The sequence below is a fragment of the Camellia sinensis genome, chromosome 7, assembly GCF_055761805.1.
Source record: "Camellia sinensis isolate YWXY chromosome 7, ASM5576180v1, whole genome shotgun sequence".
Classification (NCBI taxonomy): Eukaryota; Viridiplantae; Streptophyta; class Magnoliopsida; order Ericales; family Theaceae; genus Camellia; species Camellia sinensis.
In genome coordinates, this window is record NC_138967.1 from 183,732,639 (window position 1) to 183,757,245 (window position 24,607).

General features: G+C 33.2%; 1 long non-coding RNA gene across 4 annotated transcripts; it reads left to right on the forward strand.

Moving 5' to 3' along the window:
- The first annotated feature begins 998 nt into the window (after positions 1-998).
- LOC145795497 (uncharacterized) lies at positions 999-6,075 on the forward strand. Of its 4 annotated transcripts, none has more exons than XR_014336529.1 (5): positions 1,005-1,532; positions 1,697-1,828; positions 1,960-2,135; positions 3,474-5,684; positions 5,788-6,075. It is a non-coding gene; the product is annotated as an uncharacterized LOC145795497 (long non-coding RNA). The 4 variants fall into 4 exon arrangements; XR_014336527.1 differs by having other exon boundaries at positions 3,485-5,684; XR_014336528.1 differs by having other exon boundaries at positions 3,492-5,684.
- Positions 6,076-24,607: the final 18,532 nt, after the last annotated feature.

A 24,607-nucleotide genomic window follows, 5' to 3' on the forward strand; every position in this document is an offset into this window, starting at 1 on the left:
CATTACTACTACCATCGCCATCACTCAACTACCACCACTACCACTATTGCCACTACTACCATTACCTCTCTTTCACCCCTGCTACTCCATCTACTCTACTACTACCACAACTTCACCACTAATCTCCTTCGTCACCACCACCACCGCTACCATCATCTCTTATCCACCACCTTCACCACTACTATCAGTTCCTCTTCTCTACTACAAAATATTACCTCTCTTCTCTCTCTCACTCATCACTCTTGTCTCTCTCTCTCTCTCTCTCTCTTTCTCTCTCTGTGTCTATTTGTCTGTCTCTCGCTCTTCTCTCTCTCTCTTTCTCTCTATGTGTCTGTCTGTCTGCTTGTCTCTCTCCCCCATTGTGTTCACCTTGCTCACTCTCTCCCCCATCTCTTCTCTATTTACCGAGCTCTCCACTACAAGAAAATGCACTTTTAGCGACCACTTTGTTTTTCTCTCTCGCTTATCACTTTGTCTCTGTCTGTCTCTGTCTCTGTCTCTCTCTATCTCTCTTCTCTATCTGTCTCTCACTCATCTCTCTCACACCACCCATCTTCTCTACCACATTCACCACTACTGCAAATGCCATTCCATTATTACCACTACTACCACTGCAAATGCCACATTGATCACAAAAAATTAACTTTATTTTAATGGAAAATATTATCCCTACTTCTACCAAATAAAAAAATAATAATAATTTTTTATTCATTGAAATAAATATGAAACAAATAAATTTTCAACCTTACTAAATGAAAAAATAAAAATAAAAATTCATTAACTATAAAAAAATTATTTTTATTGCAAAAAAAAAAAATCATTTTATTATTTAAATATTTATTTGCAATAAAAATAAAAATAAAAAAAATCCAAAAAAATTTCCATGGCCACCCCCCTCTTTCCATTCCCACCCGGTTCCCCCCCTCCCTCTTTCCATTCCCGCTCCCCCCTCCCAAAAACCCAAAATCCCTAATCTGTTTGTTGTTTTCCATTCCCCCTCCTCCCAAAAACCCAAAATCCCCAATTTGTTCAGTCTTTGATGGGGCAACCAGGCAAAGAAAAGAGAGAGAGAGAGAGAGAAAAGATCATCGATCTCGTGGATCATCGATCTCGTCTCCTCCCCAGCCCCTCTCTCTCTCTCTCTCTCTCTCTCTCTTATTCATCCTCTTCAAACCCTAATTTCTGCCTCCGATCCACCTCTCGTCGTTCAATCTTCCACCCCTTGTTTCTCGTTGTGTTTGGGAATCTAGGGTTTTTTTTTCTGTGAAACCCTAAGAATTAATTGAAGAGGGAGGGAGGGAGGGAGGGAGGGAGAGAGAGAGGTTTGATGGCGCAAAATGGGCAGGGGATGGACCCTGCCGTTCTTGATGACATCATTAATCGACTTTTGGAGTTTCGGCAGGTGAGGAGTGTACGCCAGGTCCAGGTCCAGCTCTCCGAGGCTGAGATCCGTCAGCTTTGCACCGTTTCGAGAGAAATCTTCCTCCAACAACCCAATCTCTTAGAGCTCGAAGTCCCCATCAAGATCTGCGGTAAAAGTTTCATCTTTTTCTTTGTTTATGTTATGTAACTCTGTATTTGTTTGCTGTTGGTTTTGGGTTTGTAAGATATTTGTTTGTTTGTGGGTTGTTCTTATCTTGGTTACACACATACATATATCCGTAGTTGTTTTTGTTTTTGGTCTGTTTTTGAATAGGATTTAGAGGAGTTGTGGATAACGTTGGGGACAAGTTGTGGATAAGCCCTACTGGCAAATGCTACTTCCTTTTTCCTATGCCATTGTATCTGGTGCTGTAGGATCATGCTCGGTGTTGTTTGCAAAATCCCTGTAAGTAAGCTGAAGCTTTAAATTTTTATATTACATTGACCTCCCATGCCATGTATATGTAATGTTTTACTTTATGCATTGAAGAATTTGTTTATGAAAACATGAGATTGAATATGGAAATATTTGAATAGGTTGTGGGTTTCAAACAAAGCAGAGATACAGATTTGGGTGGTTCAGCATGAAGCTCAAGTTGGTGGGAGGTGACTCTGCTGGTGTTGTGACAGCTTATTATGAGGCACCAGCTTTGGTTTGATCCCACTGAGGACTTTGACTCCTATTCTATCCTCTGGAATTCTCACCAGATTCTGTGAGTCTCTCTATTAATTCATTGATTTGTTACTACTATTTTTTTAACTTCAAATTGTCAAAGACTTGCACCATATAATTTATTTCTCTCTAGTCCACATTCATGTGAGACAATTGTGTTGAGTTATGTAATCCATTTCCGTTTACATCTTTTTAAAAGACAGAGGGTTTGATTGTGGAAAGAATTGGTTATGATTTGTAAATGATTGATTGTAATTGTGGAGTGGGTACTTACGTATGTATGGTGGGGCATAGCTGGCAGCAGTGCCAACATCGGCAAGAGAGAGATGTGTAAAAAATGGCAAGAAGAGAGAGAGGCATACAAGGAGGAACTGCTGGGGATTCATTGACACCCTCTTTCTGCACAGAGAAAAACACCAACTGATTGATGTTGGAAAGTGCTTATAATCTTTACATACATGTCTTCAGTTTATATATATATATATACAATTTACAAACTATTGAAAGTCAACTCATTGATTTTAATAATGTAGAAGGTTTCAACAAACATTGAAGGCTGAGATATGAATATGAAATAGAAGTTCTGACTTTGCGGTTTAAGATTTTGTTAATTTGTGCTCTCTTAACATATATTAACGGTTAGTATACACGATGTATATATATGCAATTTAAATCACTACATATTGTGTGTGATTTAAGGATTACCTGACCGAAGTTCAAGTTCCATTTTTTTTTGTTTGTTAAATGAGTTGATTAATTGTTTTAACTTTAAAAAATAATAATATCACTTGCATTTACAAGTGAATAAGCAAAATAATTTTGGTAATACTTGCCTTTTGGATTTTTTAGTTAATGCATTTAGGAAGTTATTAAAAAAAGGGTTCAGTTGAAAAATTCAATTTTGAATTTGATTTATCCAAAGTCCAGGCATTAATTTATTATGTCCATAAGAACAATGCCTTATAAAATGAGCAAACTACCTATGTATATATATATATATATATTATTTTCTAAATCAAACCCTAATCAAACCATAATCTCTGTCTCCCCTCTCCCTCTTCTCTCCAACAATGGCTTCAATCAACTTCGGATCTCGACTCTCCCCTTCAACTTCTTCAACCAAACGCCAATGTTGAAGAAGATTGCAGATTTTTTAGACAATGCATATATATAATATATACATGTGTAGCACTAGCACTGTAACAGATTTTATGGATCATGGATCATATGAATATAGTGGTCTGTATGTGTATATATATATGTATGTATGTATATATGCTGTTGAAGAAAGCATTGAAATGCTATATCCCCAATTGTCAGTGATTTTATGAATTTAATCACTTTATATTTGATTTTAATTGACAATTGATTATAGTAGCATTTAATAAGTTCACAGGGCAGCCGTACCTCATTCAGACCAACGTTTACAAGAATGGAACTGGAAACCGAGAGATGAGGCACCAGCTTTGGTTTGATCCCACTGAGGACTTTCACTCCTATTCTATCCTCTGGAATTGTCACCAGATTCTGTGAGTCTCTCTATTAATTCATTGATTTGTTACTACTATTTTTTTAACTTCAAATTGTCAAAGACTTGCACCATATAATTTATTTCTCTCTAGTCCACATTCCAGGTATAACAGTTCAGCCCAACACATTATGCCACCTACGTTATATTTTTTTGTAAATCAAAGTTTTAGGTTTTGTTGACTTATTAACCCATCAAATATTGGGTTGAAAATTTTTTGTTGGATCTAAAATTGGGTTTGGAAATAGGTAGATAAAATTTGAACTATTACCTTTTAAAAAATATTGACGTGGCGAGCATGAGGTGCTCAAACTAGACATCCAATTCGGGTAGATTACCTTTCTTATTGGCATTCACGAGACAATAATACTACAAACTTACAAAAAATGTGTAGAAAAATATGCAAAATTTGAATTAGATTAATCCTGGGTGTAGCCTATTTAATAATATAATACTAAGGTTTAAATCTATACTACACATTTAAATTTTGAGCAATGTCGTAACATTCCAAGGTGGATGTTTGACCCCTAGACTAATAAGGTTGATAAATACCTAAACAAAATCTAACTCAATTCCTAAATGAATTACACCTCCATAACAGTAGCTTAATCTGAGATCAAGTTTAACCAAGCATCAATCTGTGGTCAATAAGTTGCTAGTAAGAAATATAACGCAAATCCCTTTATTTTTATTTATGTTTTTTATATGGTTTCAAAGCGCGGAAACAATGTTTTCATATATAGGTAAAAGTTTCGTAGATCTTGCTGGGTTCAAAGCATGGAAACAACATTTCCATACATGGTGGATGGTACTCGTGCACACACACGCCTTTCCTCATATGCCATCATAGTTGGGGATAGCTGATTTTTGAGTTGTCATATGAAAATGAGCAAAACTTGGTCCTAATGACAAGGGTAATGCTGGATAATTAATTCAATGAAGCACTTATTAATTATAATTTCAAATTTTTTCTTATCGTAATTAACAAAATAAGATGATAATAAAAGGAACAGAAACAACTGTAGTGAGCTCAGCTTTGGTTTGAGACTGAACCAGACCAGATGAAATCAAGTTGGTACTTCTTGACATAATGGGTCGGTGTTCTTTCCTGGTTATGTAAAACTGGGACAGCTGATTTATTCAAATAATTGGGTGCAAGCGAGAGCAATTTGCTCTGGGGCAAATTGAGGTCAAATATCTTGCTCAGTTGCTCCATGTGGACTTGACGGTTAGAGATGTCCATGTGGTGGGAATCATGCATGATGTATCCTGCAGAAAAAAGTGTTGCACTTTTGATGTTTACTCAATATTAACCCGCTTTAGTTTAGTCTGTTGGCATATGTCCAGTCTTGCTTCTCTTGAATTCACACACATTGGCAGACTATTGACTGTTGCTTAAGCAGGTATTTGGTGCTCTAAGGACAACAATGTTCATATTAGGAATGATTTCTGTATTCATAGGCATTTCTTTGCTGGCACCAGACGAGGCAAAAGGTATAGTTGTGGGTCATGGATATAGTTGTGGGTCATGATTTCTGTATTCATAGGCATTTCTTTCCATTAGAGCTATTAGAACTCCAATATTAGAGCTCTAAAGCATTTATATCGTCTCCCTCTCATCTTTCCTAACAACCATAGATCATAAATTAATGCACAAAAAATACAGAAAATAAAAAAAAAATTTAATTTTTAGTGGACACCCTGTTTTTTTTATTTTTTCGTAAATTTTTTTTCGTTACACCTGATTAACTACCATATATAAAGTTAATTGTAATCACATATTAGTATTCTTCTCACAATTCTTTATGATGGACCCTCTGCATGTGAGTTCCTACAAAATAAATTTGTGTATTCTATAATCCAAGACAGGTAGGAACCCTTTAAGTCCAACCCTTCCCACTCCCATCAGACATGAAAAAATTCCCCAGGTATATTACAATAAGAGTTTATTACACTATTTTGGACTACATTGAATTCCATTATTATTATTATTATTTTTTGTGAGCAGGGAAAGCTTTGATTTTTCCAATTGAGAGATATGCAGTTGTTCCTGATGACAACGTAAGTGTTCTTTCCACAGTCTTCATTGTCTTCATTACTGGTGTTTAAATAGTTGGTGTCTCCAAAAGATTATAATTTGCAACTGTTATCTATTTATTTGTAGGTCAAAAGGATAAATTTTGCCGAGGGGAAGATCTGATTCTAGAAGTAAGGAATTTGGAGCTTGATTTTTGAAATAGGCTCAAAATTGAGATCTTGTTGAAATTTTTTTATTTTTTGTAAGAGCATTTAAATATCCAATGTGTTGATTGGTGAATTTTAGATTTTATTTTATTATTATTTTTTTTTTTAGGATTTGGGTGAATTTTATAATTTAAATATGCTTTTATGAACATGTACTTTTGTAAAATATTGAATTTGATGGTTTGATCAATTTACATTTTTATTTTTATTTTCTGTTATGATGTTTTTGTGAATAGAATGTAAATAATCAGCTCTTAGAGAGAGACGGCACCACCGTCGGAAAAAATAGAAAATTTTAATATTTTTATTAATTTTGTTACAGGTTTTATTTTTTGCGACGACATTATACTGTCGCAAAAAATAAAAATTTTATTATTTAAAATAGAAATTTTATTATTTTTTAATATTTTTTGCGACGGCATTACACTGTCGCAAAAAATAGAAAATTTCATATTTTTTATATTTTCTGCGACGGCACCATACCGTCGCAAAAAGTAATGTTTTTTTTTTAAAAAAAAGACTATTGGCGACGGTATTTTTTGCCGTCTCAAATAATATTTTTAGCGACGGTAAAATAGGGCCGTCGCAAAAAAATCAAGAAATTTCAAACGTTATTAGCGACTGCACGGTGCCGTCGCAAAAAGGCAAAAAATGCCGTCGCAAAACATTAGCGACGGCATTTACCGTCGCAAAAACTCTTTTGCAACCCCTGCAGTTGCGACCCCCTCTTGCCGTCGCAAAAAGTCATTTTGCCGTCGCAAAAAGTATTAGCGACGGCATTAGGAGTATTAGCGACGGTATTTTACCGTCGCAAAAAGTCAATTTTTTTGTAGTGATATTTTACACATCTTAAGTAGTGTACAGTAAAATTCTCCAAATGAGAAAGTACAAAAAGCGTAAAAACTCCATAACCGGAGCTTTCTCAAATCAGTGGAAGTAGGAAAAATAATTACAAATTTATAAGGATGCAAGTAAAATTGTTCTCCAGTTATGGACGCTTGGTTGGGTGTAGTAAAGATTGTCTCTAGTGGTGATGTCGAGCAATTTTCCCTAGTAAATTTGCAAAAGAATGAATTTCATTTCTCCATAACATTCAATTAAATCTTACCAACTCAATCTCATAATGAACCATAACATGTAACGATCAGGCTTCACTATTACTGAGAATGGTGCTACAATGCAACATACAGATTTGATCACACCCTCGCACAATATATTCTAAATGTACTAACATCCCCAGATAGAAAATTTATTGGGAATTTACCTTCCATTAAAGGACGTGGCATTCTATCTAATTGGAGATTTTGACTAAATATGAGACAATCTGAAAAGGGAAAAAAATTCGTGCATGAAATTCTTAAGAGCCTCAACTCCAATTTGGGTAAAGAAATGCTTGGTTTCTAGTAAAGAAATTTGATGAAGAAAAGCAAAGAAAACAAGCCTAGCAATGAGAACAGGGGGGCTTGATTGGAGCTCCCACACAAACATCTTCCCTTTCCTGTTCCCTGGTAAGAAAAATAATTAATAAAAATAATTAATAAAAGTAAAATACGCATTTAATAAGATAAAATATTACATTTAAATTGTAATTATTTTGTTTTCACAATTATCAAATCTGTTAGGGAAAATCGATGTGATTCCCCACAAGTAAATCAATCAATGGGAATAAAAACTAATGCGGAAAAATTAAATCAAAAGCAACACAAGAATTTTTACGTGGTTCCCTCAATGTGAGGTACGTCCACGGGATCGAAATCCGATTCCACTATCAACCAAATAAGTTCCAAACGATTACAAACGAGACACGAATGGTCTCACAAAACCACCCTTAGGTGAATTCCAAATAATCACAAATAAACAAGAGGAAAGATCTCACCAAATAGATGAACCAAAATTTTCAAAATCAGAATTAAAGAATACCCAAAATAATTAACCCCAAAAAAAAACTCCGTCAAAGAAGCCGAATTGAAGCAAACTGACCCAATCCTTTTTTTTGATTCACTGAATTGCTTTTTAAATCTCAAGCAGCCGCACAATGTCCTTCGGAAAAGGTGAACAAATTTGTAGCCGCCGTCCTTGCGTGGGAAAAACAACCCTGCTTTTCTGGGGCAAACATTAACAATATATATATGTATATATATATTGTGAATCTAAGATTTTATAATCAAACTCTAATTGTTTTCAAATTGAATTGGGTCTCCTCAAATATAATATATAAAAATATATTATACCTAAATCAAGGCAAATTAAAATTCTTTCACAAACCAATTGGGTCCCACACACCAATAAAGAGGTATACCCAACAATTCTCCCCCTACCGACTTAGGTGGAGATATCAACCATACCCGCCAAAGTTCGACACTTCAAATGTTTGTCCCTCGACAAAGTCTTTGTCAACATATCTGAAATATTATCATCTGTGGGAACCTTTTCGAGTTGTAACAATTTCGAATCTAACACATCACGAATCCAATGGTATCTCACATCAATGTATTTCGATCTCGAATGAAAAGTAGAATTTTTACTCAAGTGAATAGCACTTTGACTATCACAATAAAGTACATACCTTTCTTGCTTCAAACCCAATTCTTGCAAGAATTTCTTCAACCATAACTCTTCTTTGCAAGCTTCCGTAATGGCAATAAATTCAGCTTCGGTAGTTGAGAGAGCAACACATTTTTGTAATTTAGATTGCCATGCCACAGCTCCCCCTGCAAAAGTCATCAAATACCCCTAAGTAGATTTCCTAGAATCAACATCACCAGCCATGTCAGAATCTGTGAATCCATCAAGCATCGGCTTACCATCCCCAAAACACAAACACACCTTCGAAGTTCCTCGAAGATACCTTAGAATCCATTTTACCGCTGCCCAATGTTCTTTACTCGGATTAGAGAGAAAACGACTCACCACATCAACGGCGTGAGCAATATCCGGCCTTGTACAAACCATGGCGTACATCAAAGAACCAACTGCTGAAGCATAAGGAACTTTCTGCATCTCTTCCTTGTCTTTCTCACTTGTAGGACATTGATTCGAACTAAGCTTGAAATGACCCGCAAGTGGACAACCAACCGGCTTTGCTTTATTCATGTTGAACCTCTCAAGAACTTTCTCAATGTAGCTTTCTTGAGACAACCAAATCAGTCCCTCTTTGCGATCACGAACAATTTTCATACCAAGAATTTGCTTTGCCGGTCCTAAATCTTTCATAGCAAAAGACTTGCTCAACTCCAATTTCAACCTGTTTATCATGGTAGAATCTTGACCCACAATTAACATGTCATCAACATAAAGCAAAAGAATAATAAATTTACCATCCGAGAAATTTTTCACAAACACACAATGGTCCGAAGTGGTTTTAGAAAAACCATTATTCATCATGAAAGAGTCAAATTTTTTGTACCATTGCCGCGGGGCTTGCTTGAGGCCATACAAACTTTTCTTCAATTTGCAAACAAATTTCTCTTTCCCTTTTTCCACAAAGCCTTCCGGTTGCTCCATGTAAATTTCTTCTTCAAGGTCACCATGAAGAAATGCGGTCTTCACATCAAGTTGCTTAACTTCAAGGTTCATACTTGCAGCCATGCCAAGTACAACCCGAATAGAAGACATCTTTACAACCGGTGAGAAAATTTCATCAAAATCAATACCTTTCTTTTGCCCAAAGCCTTTTACAACAAAGCGTGCCTTGTACCTCAGATTCTTGCCATCATTCTTCAATTTGAAGACCTACTTATTTTTCAGAATTTTCCTCCCTTTAGGCAACTTCACTAAATCATAGGTGTGATTTTCAAGTAAGGAGTTCATCTCCTCTTCCATGGCCTTTTTCCAATCACCTTTCTTTGCATGCTCAATTGCTTCTTGATAGCTCTCAAGCTCCCCTTGATCAGAAATCAACACAAATTCATTGGGAGGATACTTTCTTGAAGGTTTTCGGTCCCTTGTAGATTTCCTCAACTCAAGTTGTGGTGGCGGTTCTTGAGTTGGATGCTCTTCCTCAATTCCTGGCTCAACTTCATTAGGATTAGCATCATCCTCTACATCTTCAATAGGTGGCTACACATCTCCCCCATTTTTATCATCAACTGAAGATGAAGGAGATAGATCCATGTCAATGAGATCACTAGTTTTTGGCTCCGGTTGATCACCTTTGCCAAAGTCTTCAATTGTTTGGTCTTCAAGAAACACAACATCACGGCTTCGAATGACTTTCTTGTCGACCGGATCCCACAATCTATACCCAAATTCATCACGCCCATAGCCAAGAAAAATACATTGTCTTGACTTGCTATCAAGCTTGGACCTCTCATCTTTTGGAATGTGAACAAAAGCTCGGCAACCAAACACTCTCAAGTGCTCATAAGACACATCTTTACCGGTCCAAACTCTTTCTGGAACATCACCATTCAAAGGATAGGAAGGAGACAAATTGATCACGTCAACCGCTGTCTTCAATGCCTCACCCCAAAAGGATCTTGGCAATTTAGCTTGTGAAAGCAAACACCTTGTTCTTTCCACAATGGTGCGGTTCATCCTCTCGGCAACGCCATTTTGTTGAGGAGTCTTCTTAACTGTCTTTTGGTACCGAATACCTTGGCTGCGACAACACTCATCAAATGGCCCAATGTATTCACCACCATTGTCTGATCGGATGCACTTCAATTTCTACCCTGTTTCTCTTTCAACCATGGCCTGAAAATGCTTAAATACTTCTAGAACTTGATCTTTAGTTTTTAGTAGAAAAGCCCAAACTTTCCTTGAATAATCATCAATGAAAGTAACAAAATAAAGTGCACCACCATGTGTTCTAACTTTTAAAGGACCACAAATATCAGAATGAATCAACTCCAAAACATTTTCTTTTCTAGAAGCAATATTTTTATGAAAAGAAACTCTATGTTGTTTACCCGCCAAACAATGAACACAAGTTTTAAGATGTGTACCTTTCAAACCGGGTAGAAGCTCTTTCTTGAACAAAACTTGCAGCCCCTTTTCACTCATGTGGCCAAGCCGCTTGTGCCACAATTCGGTAGAAGTATCATCTTGAAGTGCATTGACAACACCTTTACAAATTTTTCCTTGCATCGAATAAAGTGTATGAGTCTTCTTACACTTAGCCACCACCAAAGAACCCTTTGTGAGCTTCCATATTCCATCACCAAATTTGTTGTTGAAGCCTTCATCATCTAGCTTCCCGGTAGAGATCAAATTGAGGCGAATGTCGGGAACATGCCTTACATCTTTAAGCAACAACTTGCAACCCAAATTTGTTTCTAAGCAAACATCACCCATACCAATAATCTTGGACAAACCTTCATTACCCATTCGAACAGAACCATAATCTCCTTCGGTGTAGGTAGTGAAGAAATCAACTCGAGAAGTCACATGAAAAGAAGCACCGGAATCAATCACCCAATTGCTCTCTTGGCCCACAAAATTGATACAATCATCTTCACAAACGACCATGAGATCACCATTGGTAGTAACTGCCGTTGTGTCTTCTTACTTCTTGTCCACACTTTTGTCACGCCTTTTCTCCTTATTCTTGAGCTTTCGGCATTCTCGCTTCATGTGCCCTTTCTCATGGCAATAATAGCACTCAATGTCTTTCTTTGAAAAAGAACCATCTTTCGATTTGTCACGGCTTTGATCACGACCATGAGGAGTCTTACTCCTCCCCCTTGTTTTGCTTCGGCCTCTCACAACAAATGCTTCTGAATGAGAGGAACCTGCTGATTTTCTTTTAGTTTCTTCATTCAACAGGCTACTAGTGACTTGGCCCATTGTGACAACTCCATCGGGCGCCGAATTACTAACGGTCACAACCAAAGTCTCCCAACTTTCGGGCAAAGAACTAAGTAGCATCAAAGCCTGCAACTCATCATCAAAAATAATTTTCATAGAAGCAAGTTGGTTAACAATACTCTTTATTTCATTCAGATGTTCCGGAATAGGGCTGCCCTCTTTATATTTTAAATTAACCAACTTACGAAACAGAAAAGCTTTATTTGTGGCTGATTTCCTATCATAAAGGCCCTCTAATTTTTTCCATAAATCATGTGCTGAAGTTTCAGTAGCAACATGATGAAACACACTGTCATCAATCCATTGACGGATAACACAAACGGCTTTTCGATTAAGCCTATTCCATTCATCATCTTTCATACCCTCGGGTTTGCTAGAATCACCCTCAATGGGTCCATATAAATCTTTACAAAATAATAGGTCCTCCATTTTAGTTTTTCAAGTTACCCAATTACTTCCATTGAAGCTAGACATGCGACCCACATTCCCCTCCATTGATTTACACAAATAAATAAATCTAAATAAACCGTAAGCTCTGATACCAGTTGTTAGGGAAAATCGATGTGATTCTCCACAAGTAAATCAATCAATGGGAATAAAAACTAATGCGGAAAAATTAAATCAAAAGCAACACAAGAATTTTTACGTGGTTCCCGCAATGTGAGGTACGTCCACGGGATCGAAATCCGATTCCACTATCAACCAAATAAGTTCCAAACGATTACAAACGAGACACGAATGGTCTCACAAAACCACCCTTAGGTGAATTCCAAATAATCACAAATAAACAAGAGGAAAGACCTCACCAAATAGATAAACCTAAATTTTCAAAATTAGAGTTGAAAAATACCCAAAATAATTAACCCAAAAAAAACTCCGTCAAAGCAGCCGAATTGAAGCAAAATGACCCAAGCCTTTTTTTTGATTCACTGAATTGCTTTTTAAATCTCAAGCAGCCGCACAATGTCCTTCGGAAAAGGTGAACAAATTTGTAGCCGCCGTCCTTGCTTGGGAAAAACAACCCTGCTTTTTTGGGGCAAACATTAACAATATATATATATATATATATATATATTGTGAATCTAAGATTTTATAATCAAACTTTAATTGTTTTCAAATTGAATTGGGTCTCCTCAAATATAATATATAAAAATATATTATACCTAAATCAAGGTAAATTAAAATTCTTTCACAAATTAATTGGGTCCCACACACCAATAAGGAGGTATACCTAACAAAATCAACTAAAAAAATAAAAATAAAAATAAAAAAACACCAAGTATCATCCCAAACACAACCTTTTTAGTTAGGCTAAAATAGTTAAATAATTAAAAAGTCAACTAAAATAATCAATTTCTCAAACGAATTACACATGTAGTGGATGAATTGCTAACAATAGTATGGTATAATAGCCACATATACATAACTCAATATGGGTAATATGAGAAAAACAAAAATGTATTCAATTTTCATATATTTTTTATATTATTTGTATTTAATGAATTTTTAAAAAAAATCATAAATATTTTACTTTTAAATATATCTAAATTAAGTGAATGTAAAAAAATAAAAAATAAAATAAAATTATTCTTAAAAACTATTATTATTATTTTGGTCTGTCAAAGACCTGAACTTGGATCATTTAAATGGAATATTTATGGGTGATTTGGAGCATTGATTTTTGGTTAAATTACACGTCAGTCATGTACGATAGACTTAAATACTTATGAGTACTGTCACTTTTTTTATACACCAATAAATTTCAAAATGTTTATTTTATCTTAAATATTTTTAAAAATATTAATAGATGAATATTTGTTTGTAAATAAATTTGATCAATAAAACTGACCGTAAATCACCCTTGGTTTTTAGGGCATTAGGAGGCCAATTAATGGGCTATGTGGGCTGTCTAATTTGATGGCTATTAGCTGAGGCCTTAAGAGAAAATGCTACGATTTTTTTTTTTTTTTAAACTCTAGTTATGGACCATATGGTTATCTTATGGGCTAAAATTTTGGCCTTGTTTGGTTACAGGCTATTTGGCTAAAACAGTCAATAAAAATAAAATAAATTAAAATAATCAAGAAGATAAAATATTACATCTAATTTATAACTATTTCACTTTTTCTCTCACAAATATCAAATTAACTAAAAAAAAATCAATTATCATTTCAAACAAAACATTTTTAATCAGATTAAAATAGTCAAAAAAATTAAATAGCCAACTAAAATAACCTGTTAACTGGCCAATTATTTCAGCTTAGTTTTGCTAGATCCTTTTAGCAGATTTTTTTATTTGAAAAAAATAAAATTTCTTCTTAGTCAAAAGCCCTACCAAGTTCCTGAAATTAAATTTTCAAACGAATAATTTTAGGAAAAATGGCATTTCCGTGGAGCAGTGATACAAAAATTACATTTTCATTGTAATGCAACTCTCTTATGTGACATGGTGCAAATCCATTGCTATACTTGGTGCAACTCTTCAAGTAAAACGAAGGTGGGATCAAAAAAATATTTACAAAAAGTGAAAAAAAATTATGATTTTAATTATTAATATTTATAATGTTTATCATTTTTTTGGTAAATATTTTTTCTAATCACCATTGATGTGTAATTCTCTCCCCCTCCTCCCCCCCAAAAAAAAAAAAAAATCCCATTTGTAGTGAAAATTACTTTGTAACTTTCTTACCTATTTGCAATTTGTCCATAATTTTATAGATATTAACACTCTTACTAAAATCTTATTAAAAAGTGTAAAAAGTCAAATATGGATTGATTGTCAAACAAGTAATGACACTTGGACATCTACTAATATTGGACACACATATTTAGTAAAATTATTAATAAATTTTTTAATAAATGTAATATTGCTTTTATTTGAGCTTTGGACAATGGGGTCAGGTTTATAGATGGAAAGTTTAAAAATCGTGAGGGGTGTGCATAGACCCGTTAATCCAACCTATCCGACTGACCCGAGACAGAAAGTGGAGTAGAATAGAAAAAAGAAAAAGTAATCACCTTGCTTGTTTTCACTTTTCAAAAAATACTTTTCAGAAAATTATACTTTTTTATTTTCCGTGTTCTTTTATTTTTACTGAATTTTTTTTAATATTTTAAACAATTTTCTTATTTTTTAGACACACCTAACATAAATACACCTAAAAAGTAAAAAAAATGTAAAAAAATGTTTTAAAATTCACTAAATACCAAAAATACAAAAAAAAATACAAGAATTCAGTACATTTTTTGTATTTTTATGTATTTATTAATTTTTTAAAATATTTTTCCACAAATTTTTTGCTCTTTAGATACATCTAAGTAAGGTGCATCTAAAAAAGTAAAAAAATGTTTAAAATTTAAAAAATATTCACTAAAAACAAAAAAATACGAAAACCAAAAAAGTCAATTTTCAAAAAACTTAATCTAAAAAACTCAAACAAAACACACTGAATATTATTTTACAATTTTTTTTTTCAAAAAATAACTTTTAAAATTCAGAGCGCTTGGAAAATAATATATTAAAAAAATTAAGAGGCCATTTGACAATAATATTTTTTCCTTTTTTGCATGGCTGTTTGGAGTGAAGGCTTTATTCTTGGACTTTTAGACAAAATCTTTTTAGGGATAGCTACTGGCCAGTCTCATTAAATGAAATTAATTACTCATAAGTCCTGTTAACTTTTGAAAATACACCATTAACTCCTCAACTGTCCATATTACCCTCATTTGAATATATTTTTCTTCTCTTCTCTCTCTTTCATCTATCATCTCTCTACACCACCACCACGCACCACCACTGTCACTACACCTATCGACACCATCCACTGTCGGCAACCATTGCTCACCTCAACCAACGTTCTTTTCTGTTGTTATCAATAGTGCTCGCATCAACCACCGTCCTTGTCCTCCTCCCTCGCTGCCATCATCGCTCACCCCACACCACTGTCATCCTCCCTCATTGATTGCCATCGACATCACCACCGTTGCCACAATCCTCCATTACCAATCTATTGTCTTTGATGACAAACTTTGTCGATGGCTTTATTAGATCTAGGTATTTTTAATGCAGATCTACTATATTCAACTCCAATCTGGTACTGTCCATGGTTGCCAATGAAATCAAGATTTTTTTTAAGATTTCATTCTCTATCTCTTCTCTTTGTCTTGCTTTATTTTTCAAAGTAGATCTACTGCATATTTCTTTATCAGTCTATTTTGTTATGTACGTGTATAATAGGAAGTGTCTTGTGAGTAATGAGTGTGACTAAATAAATTGGTCAGATTTGGCATATGTAATTTTTTTACAAATCACGTAGTGATAAATTTATCACTAAAATGTTTAGTGAAAATTATCACTCGTTTGGCAAGAGGCTATTTTAGCCAATTAGCCAAAAAGTTACTAAATTAGCCAAAAAGCTAACAACCCATACCAAAAAGTCAAAGATTCTCTTTTCTCTCTATTTTTTGCACATCTTTTCGTAATTAGCCAAAAAGTCATCCCAAACATATAAGTTTTTTTTACCTACCTTTTTAGCCAAATAGCCAAAAAGTTACTAAATTAGCCTGTTCCCAAACGAGGCCATATGTGTTTTTGATTATTTTCTTGATCTTGTATTGATCTATGGTGGCGAAAATTGATTGTGAACATTTTTTTTCGTAATTTTTTTTTTATTTTTTCTTCTCATTTGTTTGTGTGTGTGTGCATGTGTGTGTGTTGTTGCTACCAAATTTGAGTAGGTAGTGATTAAATCAGTTATAAATTTGTTTAAATCAGTGATAAATTTGTTTAAACTAGTGATAAATCAGTGATAAATTTGTTTAAACCAGTGATAAATCAGTGATAAATTTGTAATGTTAAGTCTAAGGGTAAAAATAAAAAATATTGTTTAATTTTTTTGAATAAGCCTATTGGGTAATAAGACTGGTCTATAGGACCAGCCCGTAATTCCCCCGTCTTTTTATTATATAGGCCTTTTGGACAAGAAGGTTTTTTAAACTTCGGCCTTTGAACTAAAGTAGTTTTTGGTCCATTAGAGGAGAGTAAAAGTGGAGTACAATGATTGTTCTAACATATGTACGTTTGATTTATTAAAAAAATAATACAAAATAAAATTATTATTTACCATTATAAAAGAATTGTCAATTCATATGGAGGCTATGAAATACCCATTCAATTCCATCTTTATTTTAGTAAATCAAATAAACTCTAAAATAGTATTTGGTTCACTAGAATGGTGGAATGAAATAAACATTTTATTATAATGTCTAATATCATGTTTGGTTTATTAAAAAAATGATAAATTACACTAATATCTTTTGAAATTTATGACAATTTGAGAAATCTCCTCTTAAGTTTATGAAATTACACTCACCTTCCTTGTCAATCATGTCTGTCAAACTAAGCTAACAGAAAGTATGTTTTTACCTTTTTTTTTCCTTCATTTGTTTATTCATTTGTACGTATGAAAGTCAAAAAAATGTCGACATATAATAGGAAAAAAAAAAAATTGGTGAACGTCATAATGGTCCCGTTTAGTAAAATTGTGAGAAAGTGATTATACATTATAACTTAACATATTATAACTTGTACTAGTGAACATAAGCTGGTAACTTGTTTGGTGTAGCTGTGAGATTATGAATTTAAATAGCAGAGTAGTATTTGGTAAATAAGCTGTAAAATAGCTTTTTACTATATAATTGTCAATTTTGTTCTTATGAATATAAAAATTATGATTTTGCCTACGATCTTGGATGTAGAGGCCGTTTGTCATTCGCCAGAGAGGAGAAGAGAAGAGGAGGAGCACCGTGTGAGAGGAGAGGAGTGGTGTTAGTTTTGAAGAGAAAAGGGTTTAAATATTGGTTTTTTGGTAATTTTTGAAGTTTCGGAGGGGCATTTAAGTCATTATGCCCATCCATTTTCAGCTGCGTGCATAAGCTGAAAAATTAAGCAGGGGTCTCGCAGCTTCAACTTTTAAGATAAAAATCAATTAATTTAAGCTATAATCTATTTCTATAAGTTCTACCAAACATACCAAAACAGCACAATTTAAGCCAAAAGCTGATTTAAGTTAAAAAAAGTACTACCAAACAGGCACAATATCCAATCACGTCCACTTTTCTTCTTCCTCCAATGTTTACCCTTTTTCAATTTATTTCACATGCATCAAATTATTATTATCATTGTAACACACATGCATAAATCCTATACTACTTAAATGCAGTTTTGATTTATTTGATTATGATTTTAACATTTTGATTTATTGAACTGAAAAAGCTATTTTATCACCCCCTTTAAAAAAAAAAAATAAATAAATAAATAAAATTCAAATTAACTAACTTGTAAGCCTTAGCCAAAAAGACCTCCATAATCCAATATTTTTCATATTGTTATATTTATTTGATCAACTTTAAAATAGTGTTTGATTCATTAAAATAACATAGAATTGAATAAAATGATCATTTTTTAATCTTCTTATAGGATGACTATTCGTTACAATAGTAAATGATGATTACATTTTTTAATTCACTTTTTATCCAAAAAAAAAAAAAAAAAAATTAGTGAACAAAGCATCCCACTCCAATAAACCAAACACAACTCTAACATAATATAAGAACAAGTTGTAAGAAGGTTTCTATCATTTAATTAACCTATTCAAAATTTTATTAAAAAAATTAATATATAATTTAAATTCAATTCTTACATAGTAGGGTGATGTGACACAAAAGTATAGTAGTGCATATAGTTTCCCAAATAAAAAAATGTACATGTAAATATTATGTGTGTTTTACCTCCAACTCACAAAAATATAATACGTAAATAAATTGCTGAGTTCAGCAAGTTTAGTTAATGCTGGTAACGGACAGTATACTTTTTGGGGCATTTGTAATCTGTCAGTGAACTAGAGGGAGGAGGTTAGTGTAATTTCAAAAATCTGAGGAGAGGTTTATGTAATTGTCATAAATCTTAGGAGAGATCAGTGTAATTTACTGTTAAAAAAAGGAAAATGAGTGAGAGCACTAATTAGTGCTATCACTAATGATGTGGCAGTAGGCCCCACCAGGAATGATTTGATATTTTGGTCTTGATGTTGTATTTTTTTTTCTTTTTTTATTGAGTATGTTTTGGTCTTGATGTTGTATTTTTTTTTCTTTTTTTATTGAGTATGTTTTGGCCTTGATGTTGTATTTTTTTTTCTTTTTTTATTGAATGCCATGTTATTAGTGGTCTTTTAGAGTTCCAAAATTAGTGGTTTCTATCATTATTGTTAAAAAAATAATGAATTTTTTTTGTTTTAAATGAAATCATTATTTCGCATTAAAAAAGTATGGTCATTTTATTACATGCAACTGTCATCCTAACGAACCAAATGTAACATAAGAGTGTACAACAATGAGGGCAAAAAAAAAAAACCTTAGGCAACCGCCTATCTGAGTGTGTCGCAAATTTTCATTTGTCAAAAAAAAATCACATAATAATACTCCACAAAGTGCTTAATAATTTTTGGGTTGCTCTCTCTCTCTCTCTCTCATGGCTTCTATTGTTGTTGTGCTGTTGATCTTCTCTATCCTCTTTGCAGCCATAGAAGCTCAAAAAAAGACCTCCAATCTAATAAGATTGGGTTCTTCTCTGTCCCCCATCAGCAAACCCAATTCATGGCTCTCACCTTCAGGCCTTTTCGCATTTGGTTTCTACCCAGAAAAGAATGGATTTGCAGTAGGAATATGGATACTTGGCCACCCAAACAAGACTGTTGTCTGGACTGCAAATCCAGAGTACCCACCCGTGTCCTCAAACTCCACAATTGAGTTTACCAGAGATGGTAGGCTCATTCTAAACCTTACCCAGCAATCAGAAATTATAGTAACACCTTTATTTCCAAACCAACATATAATTAAAGATATACATATAACAATTAGGCATAATTTTCAACTTTCTCCTAAAAGAAGGTACCAATATGTTCAAGAAGCACCGATAGTGGCTGGCATTATTATACCTCTCCACAATTGCCGACGCTGCCGACCGAACCGTCGAAGCAACAGTCGAAGCACCGGACAAGACCATCCTCGAGAGCGAACGAAACGAAGCCGGAATCAGCCAGTTGGCCCCGTCCGGCCCCGGCACAACTCCATCAGGTTTCCGGCCATCATTACTCAACTCCAGAACCACCAGCAGCAGCAGCACCACCGCCAAAGAGAAGAGAAAACAGAAATAAAAAGCTTTAAATGCAGATAAGAACACTACAAAGTCACAAATGGCAACAAATCACAACTCACAGGTGTGTCCATCAACTGCAAACAGCAAAACAATATCCGAATTTGGAAAACCCCCAAAACCCTCGAACAAACTTCCGAATCAGAACAAAAAAGCCTTCCGATTCCCTGTCCTGTTCTACTTCAAATTTTTTCTTTTTTTTACAAAGTGAAAGTAAATTAAAAATTGCGTCCGAAAATCAATCAAAAACCACAAAATTTTCAAACGTTTCTTCACGTATAGTATATACGAATGCAAGCTAAAATCAAACGAACTTTTTTTTTTATACAAATTTGAACAAATTTCGGGGGAAATAATTGGGTAATAAAATAATGGTTTGAATTTAAAAAAAAAAATTAAGGTTGCGTTTGGTAGAGTTTTATAAATATGATTTGAGAGTATGAGTTGTATTTTGAGTTTGTGAGTTGTAGAATTATGATATGAGTGTAGAAAATTTGTTTGGTTATGGTTTTTAAATAGAATGTTAGAATTGAGTTTTGAAAGTTTGATTTGACATGTCAAATAAGAAAATTTGTTTGGTTATGAGTTTTGGAAAGAGTTTTCAAAACTTAATTCAAATTATTATAACTCATAACAAAACACACTATTGAAAATTGAAAATTCTGGTCAACACTCATAACCAAACTCTTTTTAAAATTCAATTAAAAAAAATTATTATTAACAGAAAATAACATTAATCAATTTTTAATTGAAAATACTACAAAAGAAATAATTTTTTTTCAAAATAAATATTCAAAAAATTTAAATCATAAATATTTAAATAATCTAAAAAATTTAATAAGTAAAAAATTAAAATAAATATTCAAAAATTTTAAATCGTAAAAATTTAAATAATTTAAATATTTAAAAATTTTAAATAATTTAAAATGTTAATATTTTAAATTTAAAAACAATTATACACTCAAATCGTAACCAAACACATAAAACAAAACTCAATTAAGAAATTATTTTTAAAATTTATAACCAAACACATAACTCGAAACTCCATATTACTTTCACAACTCTACACTCAAATCGTAATCAAATCTATAACAAAAAAATTAAAATATTTAAAATATTTTTATAAAATAGAGTTTGAATTTATTTTTATAAAATATTTTAAAATTTAAAAAATTAAAATCGTAATATTTTGAAATTAAAATATTTAAAAATATTCAAAAAATTAAAAAAATCGTAACATATTTAAATATTAAAATATTTAAAATCTTAACAAAATTAAAATATTTTTAAAATATTAAAATATTGATTTGAATTGAGTTTTGAAAAGAGATTTGAATTATGTGTTTGGTTATGAATTTTGAAAAGTAATGATTATGTTTTGAATTGAGTTTTGAGAAATGGGTGTAGAATTATGATTTGAAAGTTCCAAACAAACAACACACTCAAGTCAATGGGTAGAATTATATTTTGAGAGGCTTACCAAATGGAGCCTAAGATTTGTAGTCCGAAATCTGTAAATATTGATTACATATTGGGAAGATGTATAGATACAGAGAGAAAGTAAAGAGAGATTTTCACCAAAAAAGAAAAAAGAAAGTAGAGAGAGAGAGAGAGAGAGAGAGAGAGAGAGATTGCGATACAGAAGCAAAAATAGCCTGTAGCTCAAAAAATCGAGGCTCGAGTGGCCCGAAATATGACTTATATTCGCTCTCCTCTCCTCAGACTCCAAACCTAACAAACAAAACCTCTGGTCTCTCCCTATTAAATCGCTGATCCAAGTCTCTCCCCAAATCTATCTCATTCCCTCCCTGAAATCCTCTAATTCCTCTCATCCTCATCTTTCATAAACCTTCTCCCTCTATACTCATACATTAACGGAGCTGAACGACAAGCGACGACGAAAAGTAAACGACGAACGACGAGCTCTGTTAAAACTCCTTACCAACCAGCTCAATGCCTCTCATACGCTAACAACACTAGAAACTCGTCATTACGTACTAGAAGAAAATGAATCTGAGGTAAACCCAAATTCGACAAAACTAGGGTTTATGTTTTGGCTTTAATTTCTGTACGAATTCGTCGATTGTGACTTTTTGGTTTTCGAATTTGCCATGAATTTGTGTTAGGGTTCCCTTTAATTGTGCGAAAATGTGTTTGGGGCTTATGAATCTATGATTGTTAAGGTTCCCATTTTGTTATTTTGATTTTGTTTTTTGAATCTGTTTGGGGTTTTGTTTGAACGCTGCAAAATCCTTTGTTTGAACTGTACAAACGAATTTGTTCGTTGAACCCTAATACAAAATTCACAGAATCTATCATTTGACAAAACAGATTCAACAGATTCATAGGGTTTTGTCATTATAGCTTATGAATCTATCATTTTTTCTGTTCGTTGAACTCTTTAAACAGATTGTTAGGGTTTTGGCTTATGAATCTATCATTTGTTTTGTTCGTTGAACTCTTTAAACAGATTCTGTTATTTGAATCTGTTCCTTGATTATGTTCTTTGAAGAATCTGTTGTTTGCAAAATCTGTTCTTTGAACTCTTTAAACAATATGTAAGGATTTGTTATAGTCCCCCATGGTGCAAAATATGTATGTATCTGTGCAAAAAATGATCACATTAAAAAAATCTGCTCGCTGAATCTATTGTTTGAAGAATGTGATGTTTGCAAAATATGTTCTTACAACTCTTTAAACAATATGTAAGGATCTGTTGTAGTCTTCCAGAGCACAAAATATGTAAGTATCTATGCAAAAATGATCATATTACAAAAATCTGTTCTTTGAATATGTTATTTGAAGAATCTATTCTTTGCAAAATATGTTCTTAGAACTCTTTAAACAGTATGTAAGGATCTGTTATAGTCCCTTATGGGGCAAAATATGTAAATATCTGTGCAAAAAATGATCACATTACAAAAATCTGTTGTTTGAATCTGTTTGTTGAATCTAATCTTTGAACTCTGTTTATAGATCATATCACTATGAATGCATCATTATGCATCAGTATGAGGCTTATCTATCAGTATGAGGTAGTTGAATCCGTTGGTATTTTTTATACAGATAAAAAAATGACTTTATCTTCTACTAATAATAGAAACATAAGATTAAAGCCAAGATTGTGTGATTGTGGAAGAACAGCTTCCATGTATATTGTACGAACCAATGAGAATGGAAATCAAGGATTTGTGTTTTTTGTTTGCCCAACAAAATATGCAAGTATTTGTTATATAAATTAATCTTTTACTTTTTACAAATTTCATTTTTGTGATTTGATTAACTGATTCTTGTGCATTGTAGAGTGCGAACGAACACTGTAATTACTTCAAGTTCACAGATGATGACGACGACGACGTTACCTCCACAATCCAATCCAATGTTGGACCTCGAACAGCTATAAGAACAGAAGAAATTAATGATCCAAAGAGAAGGCTTGGTGAGATGGACAATGCAATTCATGAACATGGTAGAAGGCTTCAAATGATGGAGAAGATTTTCAAGGCAATGACTTTTGTCATTGTATTTTGTGTATTTTTGTACTTTATCATATAAATGACTCAGTTGTTAGGTTTTGGACAATGTTATGAATGTAATCAATACTTGTTTTGTATTTCGTTGTTTGTGCTTAACACCTACAAGTATGTAGCTTGATCATGGAGTGTTCATGGGAATGGGTTGCTGAGAACATGATTTAAAAATCTATATGTGATGGTTGGTTAATTGATGGTCTTGGTTAACAGTGTGTATAATGTGTATAATGTGCACATTTCTTTGACTTCTGTTGAGATGAATATTTCTTATGTGCATGTGTTATTTCTATACTGGTTGACTAACTGAATGCAACTATAAAAGATAATTGCATTTAAGAAATTATTGATCTCATTTTTTTTTTAATGCAACTACGAAAGATGCTAAATACAGCTACAAATTATTGATCTCATTTTTATCCTTGTTCGAATCCTTGCATTTAAGAAATCTGTTGGCTTTCTACTTTGGTAACACATACACACAGGTTTCTATTTTTGAATGAAAAGCATTGTGTAGAACATACAGACATAAATAAAAAGGAGACTATTGGTTTTCTACTTTGGTAACACATACACACAGGTTTCTTTTTTGAATGAGAAGCATTGTGTAGAACACAGACATAAATAAAAGGGAGACTGTTGGCAAGAAAGAAACAAAAACAGCCCATGAATGGTCTATGTTAAAGTCAACAACTTCCACCAATTCCACCAATTTTCCATTCAACAAAAAAAAATGGGAAGAAATAAAGAAACACAGCCCATGAATGGTCTATGTTCAGGTCTATGTTCAAGTCAACAAGTTCAAGGACCTTGAATTCACTCAACAAATTCCACCAAGTATTGTGTTGACCTTGTAATTCAATTCAACCTAAAATGGAACAGCCACCAATTCCATCAATTTTCAAATGAAGCCAAACAATACAATCTATAGTTTACAAATGAAATTCACGTACAATTAGCACTTCGAAACTAAAAAAAAAAATGGGACATTCAGATCCCCGTCAATGTTCAAGTCAACAAATTTTAATGGTACTATTGAACTTTGGCGGTGTTTGGTGGGGCTTTTTTGAGCGAACTTATGGCTTCTGACTTTTAAAAAGCTATTTTGGACTGTTTGGTTAAACTTATTTCAAACAGTTTCTGATTTTAACAATTTATTTTAAGTCAAAAAAGCTGATTCTGAGAAACTA